Source organism: Pteropus vampyrus, unplaced genomic scaffold (genome assembly GCF_000151845.1).
Source record: "Pteropus vampyrus isolate Shadow unplaced genomic scaffold, Pvam_2.0 Scaffold287, whole genome shotgun sequence".
Classification (NCBI taxonomy): Eukaryota; Metazoa; Chordata; class Mammalia; order Chiroptera; family Pteropodidae; genus Pteropus; species Pteropus vampyrus.
The window spans coordinates 1,718,994-1,727,518 of NW_011889068.1; positions in this window are offsets into that span (position 1 = coordinate 1,718,994).

The following is an 8,525-nucleotide window of genomic DNA, read 5'->3' on the forward strand; positions in this document are numbered from 1 at the left end:
GTGTGTGTGTGTGTGTGTGTGTGTGTGTGTGTGTGTGTGTAGGAATGCATGTGTATGTGAGAGAAAGTATGTGTGCATGTGAACTTGTTGAGTGCTATATGAGCGGTGTGTGGATTTGTTGGAGAGCAAGTGTGTATAAGACAGCATGTGTTTATGTGTGTGCGTCTGAGAGCATGTGTGTGTGACTGTGGGTGTAAAACGTGGGTCACGTGTCTTACGTCTGAGAGTGTGTGTGACCTCACATTTGTGTGTGTGTGAGAGAGGCTGTGTGGGTGAAGAATCCGCCTGACGATGTTCAGAGATAAATGTGCCCCGGGTTACTCTGAGGCCTACCTATTCCTGATTGACGGGATATTACCATCACTTTTAATTTTCTTTAAGGGGGAATCTGAAGGAACACAGTCCCAGAGTTACCTGATCCACTAATCCCCAGAAATGAAATTCCTACACACGAGCAGGTATTATTTAGAGCCTTTCTCAATTAGCAATTATAACATCTGAAGCTTTGAACAGTTGTTATATGTTTATCTTTCTCTTCAAGTTCACTCTGTTGGCTCTCTAACTAGCCAAGTTCAAATAACCTTCTGTCTGGCAGCCGTGAAGACAACACCCCCAGCTCCCACCCGAAAGGCAGTTACAACCAGACAGAAGAGGGGGGCGATTTCCATCATCTCTGTGTGTGTCCTGTTGCCTTTCTATTTAATTGTGCTTTATGATGTGGCTACAATATTAAAAACACACACCCAACAGAAATGCTTCAGAAACATAAAAACTCAGATCAAAACTCTAACTGTAGGAAGAGAAAGATGTTGCAGTGTGTGTGTTCCATTGCTTAATTTTCGCTTGTGGTAAAACAGAGCCATCAGAAGTGCAATACTGGGTAATAGTTAAGAATGTGTCTTTAGGAATTACCCTTTCTGGATGTAACTTATTGTGCTATTTGCTTAAATACTCCACTTGCTTTCTCTATCACTAGAAATGGGTACCTGCCTTGTAGGATCGAGAACGAAGTAAGATAATGTATACAAAATGCTTAACAGTGCTTGGCACACAGTAGGTGATCAATTTCATTGTGATGTTGTTGTTTTAACTGCCACTGTAAGGATTTCAATTACATTCACATTGCGTCTATTTTTGATTGTGCGCACATATCTAGGTAGGATTTTCCCCTCTCCAGACTAATGTAAAGAGAGGTGAAGTGAACATATTACTGGAGTCCCATCGTCCAAGAGCCCAAGAGCAGACGCTGTAGCTGGCTCTTATGTATGGCAGCAAGACTATCCAGGCTGCACAAGAGACTGCATGAATCGGGATTGCTTTAATTTTCTTTTTCAGTTTTGGTTTTGTTTGCAAGCTCTGTTGGACATTTGCATGATCTGGTTTGGTTTGTGGGTTCTGTGATCACTAGGTGTGGCGCTGAGCTGAACTGAGGTGATGCTACACGCTCGAGTGAGACCCACAGGCCTCCTTCCAAGGCCAACTTAAGTTCTATCGATCTCTGAGAAACAACTGTTCTTTGGAGCAACCAGTCTCAGATAACACTGGTAGCCTATTTGATATATACACAGCCTACAGCATAAACACCTCCATGTGGGTTCCTCATTCAACCCGGAATACCTAGACACACAGTCACCATATCCATTCTCTGCTTATGTCTTCAAGGGGCAAATGAGAAAAGATCTACGATCTCCTAAAATATAATCGAATGCTCCGGAGATGCTCACTGAGCCCTCTGACCTGCCAGCTTCCCCTTGGAATCGCCTCAGTTTCCCAGGTTCCCGAGGCAAGTACCATCTGGACCGGGTATAAGTGGAGGCTACTCCAAGAGCTAGCAATCTAATCCTGCCCAGCATCTGTTTTCCATAATCCTATCTCCCCTTCTCGTCCTCCACCCAGCAAGATGGGTTCCAGCGCTGCAGTGGCTCAGTAGTCATCTCTGCATCCCCATCCCCATCTCTCACTTCAGGTCTGCTTGGTACCTGGCACTCAGTAGCGCTCTATAAATATTTGTCCAATCAAAGAGCATGCGTATGAAAGCAAGTAAGCAAAGAAATGAGGTATTCCACAGAGAAAACTTTAAGGCGGAAATAAACCCAAGCGGTTGTTAGACTGAGCACCCACACATGATAGTCAAGGAGACAGAGGCTGTGGCTGCCCTACGAGGTGACAAGACTCAGTGGCAGGACTGGAGTCCAGGCGTCCCACTCTTGCTGTGGTCCTGTGCTGCTTCATATTCCCTCCCTGTCTTCATCGATCATTCTTCTTGGAGAGATTCCAGGAGTCTGCCTGAGGATCTGTCAGCCCCACTGCTCTCTGACATCACTAGTTCATTAACCAGGGTGCAACCTAGCCTGGCCTTATAACAAAAGCAAATCAATTAATATTGATCGAGTGCCTACTATGTCGATAGCCAGGTGAGAACGAGGAAAGGCAGCAAGCACAGGAGAGAGAAGCTCTGTGCAGCTTATCTGCCTTAGTAACGGTCGGTCTGACACCCCAGTTCACGTTCACGACAGTCCTGACAAGGCGGTAGGCATGCCAGCTAGGAAAGATAAGGAAGGGGGTTCTCCGCTGGCTCCAGAGAAAGCCCATTTCTCCCTTAGGTGAGAAAGAACAGAGAATGTTGAGTAAATAATGAGTCCAAAACTACACCCTGTTCCTTCAGAGAATTCCATGAATGATTAAACCTGACTGTGGCTCCAGGATACACAGAAATTTAATGTTGCAATTGCCCAGTGCACTCTCTCTCTGTCTCTGCGTCGCTGTCTGTCTCTGTCTCTGTCTCTGTCTCTGTCTCTCTCTTTTTCTCTCTCTCATACACACACACATACACACACACACACACACACACACACACACACACACGCATAAATGTGCACATCTGCTACCTTGTAACTGGTCTGTAAGGAAGGCAGTGTAGTCTGATGGATAGGTAACACTGGGTGCAGTCGAAAGACTTGACTACTATCCGTGCTCAGCCACTCATTCACTGTGGGCCTGGGTACATCAGTTAACTGCTCCAGGGCTCTACTTGTCCGTTTTAAAAAAGGATAATACTAATACTGTTATTTATCTACTTCACAGGGATGTTATCATTACAATTGTGCTTCATAGATACAAACAATCCTTGCAAGTTAAGCTACTGCAGGCATCACATAGTCAAAATAGTCTTCAAAAGTTGGCTATAGACTTCAATCCCCCACAGAGATCAATCCCCCACAGAGATCTGTGAAGACACGGAGGAAATAGAAGACCCAAACGACACTATAAACTAACTAGACCTAACATATAACTACAGATCACTCCATCTAACAATAAGAGAAATACATTATCTCAGGTGCACACAGAACGTTCTCCAGGATAAACTATATGCTTCACTACTGCAATGGACTGAATTGTGCACCTGCTCCCCCCAACTCCAATTTATATGTCAAAGCTCCTAACCCCCAGTGTGACTGTATTTAGAGTAAGAAAGTAATTAAAGTTAAATGAGATCGTAAGTGTGGGACCCTGGTCTGATAGGCTTAGTGTCATTATAAGAGGAAGCACCAGAGAGCTCGCTCTCTCTCTCCGCCACGTGAAGACACAGTGAGAAGGAGAGTCTGCAGGACAGGAAGAAGGTTCTCACCAAAACTGAGTGGACCAGCACCTTTATCTTGTTCTTCTCAACCTCCAGAACTGTGAGAAAAAAATTCCTGTTGATTCAGCCACCTAGTCTGTGATGTTTTGTTATGACAGTCACTGAAAAACTAATACAGACACAAAACAAACCACTAAATTCAAAAGAATAAAAATAATAAAAAGTCTGTTCTCTGACCACAGTGGAATGAAATTAGAGATCAATAGCAGAAAAAAACTTTGAGAAAACTCAGAAATATGTAAACTAAACAACACACTTCTAATAACCAATAGGTCAAAGAAGGAATCAAAAGGGAATAAAAAATTACTTTGAAATGAATGAAAATGAACACATAATATATTGAAACATGTGGAATTAAGCTAAAGCAGCTCTTATGGGGGAATTTATAGCTGTGAATGCTTATATTAATAAGGGAAAAGATCTCAAATTACTAACCTGAACTTCCACCCTAAGACACTGGAAAAAGAACAAACTAAACCTAAAGCAAGCAGAAAGAAGGAATAGATAAAGATGAGACTAGAATTTAATGACATAGAGACTAGAAGAACCATAGAGAATATCAATGAAACACAAAGCTGGTTCTTTGAAAACATCAACAAAATAGACAAAAGTTTAGCTAGATTGACTAAAAGTCACCTATAAACAGACTTCACTGTGCACAGGGCCTCAGCACTAGTCATCCTTTGCAATGGCCAAAGAGGCTGAGACTTTAAGAACTTGGTGTGGCCAAGGCAGAGGCAAGACTAGAAACGAAGTGTCCTCACCCCATCCAGGGCTTCAGACACTGCAGGCCCTCACCTGTCTTCTAACCCCAAATCAAATGCTTGTATGTCAACCTGTATTTTGAAAGGCAATAGGAAAACCAATGAAGAGAGTTTTGCCGTGATGTAAACTGAGAAATCCTTGAGTGAGTCAAATCACTGCCTCCCACTCGGTCTTCTGCATGAAGCAAATCTCATTTGAAGTAGAGATTACTCCCTCAAGCACTGGACCTATTTTCTCTTGTTGCTGAAGAACAACCCAAAGCTATAGGAGATGTGGCAGGAGAGAATTTAAATCATGCTTCTATAACTACCTGTTCTTTTTCAGGGTCATGGTGACTCTTTCAAGATTATAATCCTGGACAAGAAAAAGTTAGGCAGGAGATGAGCCAGGATGTGCACTGTATTTATTAGATAATATGGCTTAGTTTGGGGAATCAGAATCCCCAGAACATTCCTTGAGTCTCTCATAATATCACAGAAGCATGGTGTGTGGCCGAGCTGGGCTGACCCTATTTTGTATAATTTCAAAGAGAATGCTTGAGTCTCTTCTGAGGAAAGACAAGCCTGGTCTTACCTCTAAGAACAAAATCAAAATCTCAGAACAGCGCACTGATGGGAGACCTCAAGTTGTTCTCCCTCCTGAGCAAGCAGTTTATGGTGACCTCTCTTATCCCACGTGGGGCATGACCATTTTCAAACATCTAGATTCTGCCCCCTTTAAGTAATATTTTATCACAGTGTTGCAGCAACAGATATATGCCTTTGCAATACCGGGTGAGCTTGTCTTCTCTTTGATATCAATTTTATTCAGCTAATGAGACAGTAGAACCTGAAGGCAGGAAGGAGTTTTCAGTTGCAGTTCAATGAGCTTGGATCAGAGGAAGGAGTCTTGGCGTCACAATAATAATAACAGATAGTATGTATTCAGCACTTGCTATAGCCAAGTAGTGTTCAAAGACTTTACATTGAATAACTCATTTAATGCACTCACTAATTCTATGATGCAGGTGCTATCATTGACTCCATTTCACAGATGGAGGCTGAGCTTCAATAAGTCTGTGTTCTTAATTACGCCACTTCACCAGCCCTTGAGAAAGTCAGCTTTAAGATTTGGCTCTATCAGCTACTGCTATCTATCTATCTATCTATCTATCTATCTATCTATCTATCTATCTATCTATCTATCTATTTACCTACCTACCTACCTACCTACCTACCTACCTATCTACCTCCCTCCCTCCCTACCTACCTACGTAAGCTTTTTTCAAATTCCTACTTACTCCTATCACCTATAATCCTCTTCAGGAATCGGCAGAATAAACAAATTAAGAATCATAATAGGCTGGAAAGTCAGAACTGGGAGGAATCTTTGAAATCATGTAAACCAAGTCTCTCTCTCTCTATTTTATAGTTGAGGAGACTGAGGTTTAGAACGTTCACACGGTGTTGATGACAGAAGAATTCATTACACAAGGCACAATCACATAGCTATAGTTTCAGTAGTTAGAGATCACAACGTAACAAATCTATTTCATAGATCCTTCTAAAATAATTCTGGATCTTTTTGGGAAAGAAGACAGCCTTGTCCAAGAGTTTTAGTTCAAATCACCTGAAGAACTTTTTAAAAATACTTAGGTCTATTGAATCAAGATCTCTGGGGCATAACTTGGACAACTGCATGTTTTCTTTTTCTTTCTTTCTTTTTTTTTTAACAACACGTAGGTGGATCTCATGCACAGTGAAGGTTGAAAATCATGTGCTGAGCCAATATTTGATAGATTCTTGCTGGTTGGCCAAACCAGCAATTTATTTAATCAAGGACTCACTGGTGATGCCGGAATAGTTTTTCATTCCATAGGTCATCCTTCCCAAGCGGGTCCGGGCATCTTTGAAAATCAAAGTTACTACGGCTGTTCATGTCTTGAATTCTTTCTGTGAATTGAGAACCACCTCCATAGCATGCAACTACTTCCAGGTATTCCATAAGCATGGCATTAAGTTTAAGAAGACGAGTGGGTTGGAGAAAACACAAGTTTTGGGAAGTAAATTGGCATGTGTTGGTCTAACCCAGAGAGGCAGCAGCAGACCTACCTGATATGATACAGATCTCAGCCTTGGCCTTTCTCTCCCTTGGGCATGCAGCGGCCTGTGGATCTCATACCAACCAGCTGGCCTCAGAGCTAAAATCAGGCTAAAATCTAAAAGATATTTAGTCATTAAAAAAAGTAAAGTGTTCGCCAAATGAATGTAGTCAGTCTCCCAGCAGAAGTAATCAGCTCGCTTGCCCAGGGGGCAAGGGCTAATGCACAGGAACAAAGGAATGAAGCGGGGGTGAAAATAGCATGCCATCTCCCAGGCCCACCCCACCCCACTCCACCCCAGCCACCCCTTCCCACCCCCGCCCTGCACCCTCAGGCACCAGATAAACAGCCATTTGAATCACTTGGCTCCTCTTTTTTTATTCTGCATAATGATAAAGACCATTCCTATAGTGTTTTCAGGGCTCGAGTTGTACGAAACTACTTTTTGTCAGTTTGAATAAGTCAATTTTAATGAGTCAAAAAAATTTTATTAAAGCCTGAGATTAAACAGAGGTGAATAAAAGTGGGGTGGGGGTGGGGTTAAATGGTCCGTTAGAGACGTTTGCCTCGGGGAACGCGAGCGGGAAAGCTCCGCGCACGCCGCCACCGCTGGGCTCCCCGGCTGCACCTGGCAGGAAGGGGCCGCACAGGCTTTAACCCCGATTCCTGCGGCCCCAAGGAAGCATGTCGGAATCCAACTCTCTTCTAAGGCAGAATTAACCGAAAGACATGAGTTAATGAAAGCTCTTTGATGAGCAGGGACGAACAGTGACCAAAGCATCAGGGTCCAAAGAAAACAATTCCAAAAGGGGGGCGGGGAAAAGCTGAAATTGTTTCTTATACATGTAAATGAAAAGTATGTGCGTGTTAAGAATGTCAAATGTCTCAGCGAGCTGTTCCTGTGATCAGCTTGATACCGGTGAGGGAGGACGTCAATCAAATGATCGCAGCAACAACACTATTGATCTTGCCTTGGACTCTGAAGGGAGCGCCTTTGGTTCTGAAACCTGTGAATTTTTATGAATTGTCCTCTTTTTGCACATTTCATAGCATGCAGAAGACTGAGCTGCAGCATCGCCATTCCCCGCGCCCCTCCTCTCTTGTCTTTCCTTTTAAGTTTGGGCCCAAGTGCTAATGACAAAGGAAGCCCCGGGAGGGAGGGCTCTCCGCTCCCAGAGCCTTTGGTGCCCAGCATGGGCCGGAGTCAGAGAAGGGGGGGTGCACCCCGCCATTGGAGACAGAGCGTCTCGAGCAGGAGCCTCTGCTTTTTTTCTAAGGTGGAAAGTCCTGGTGATGAGGCAGATCCTAAGGAGAGATAGGGAAACTGCTAGCCATGTTTCCTTAGCCTTTCTTTATTTTTGGTTTGCATATTCGCCAACAAAGATCCTCATTTGTTAACAAGAGGTCTGAAGCCTTTTTATATGCATTTAAGTAAAATGAATTTGCTCCTAATTCATAGGAGGAGAGAAGATAATCAATATTTGTTAAATTCTTAATGTGTGCCAGGTCCCTTACAAACACCCTCATTTTAAATTCTGTAACTACCCAATGCGGTCAACATTACCGGTTCTCTTTTATACAAAGGAGGAAACTCAGAGAGCGGAGGTGACTTTTCCAAGGTCACGCAGTGGTAGAGCCAGGTTTCGTGTGTAAACGTGCTGGGATCCGGGATCCTCACTCTTGTTCTCTATACTAGGCAGGCTCCTTCTCTGCCATTTTTCTCATGGCCCGTCGTTATCTTCCTCCAATTCTCTTGCGTCCAGTCCTGAAGGGTGGTTTTACCAAGGACAGCATATTCCTCCCCTGCCACACACACTCTCCTTATCTTAGTGACAGGGCACTTGCCCCTGACTGAGGTTCCCAGATGGTTTTTACTAAGAGTATGGGACTTTGTGGACAATTTCAATCTGATGACATTTTAAGGCCAGAAGGATAAATGATAACCTATCTTTTGATATTTAAATTTTGCATTTCTCTAGCTGTTCTTATGCTCCTTGATAATATGATGGCATTTCTGTTTATCTTAGGTTATAAAGGTTG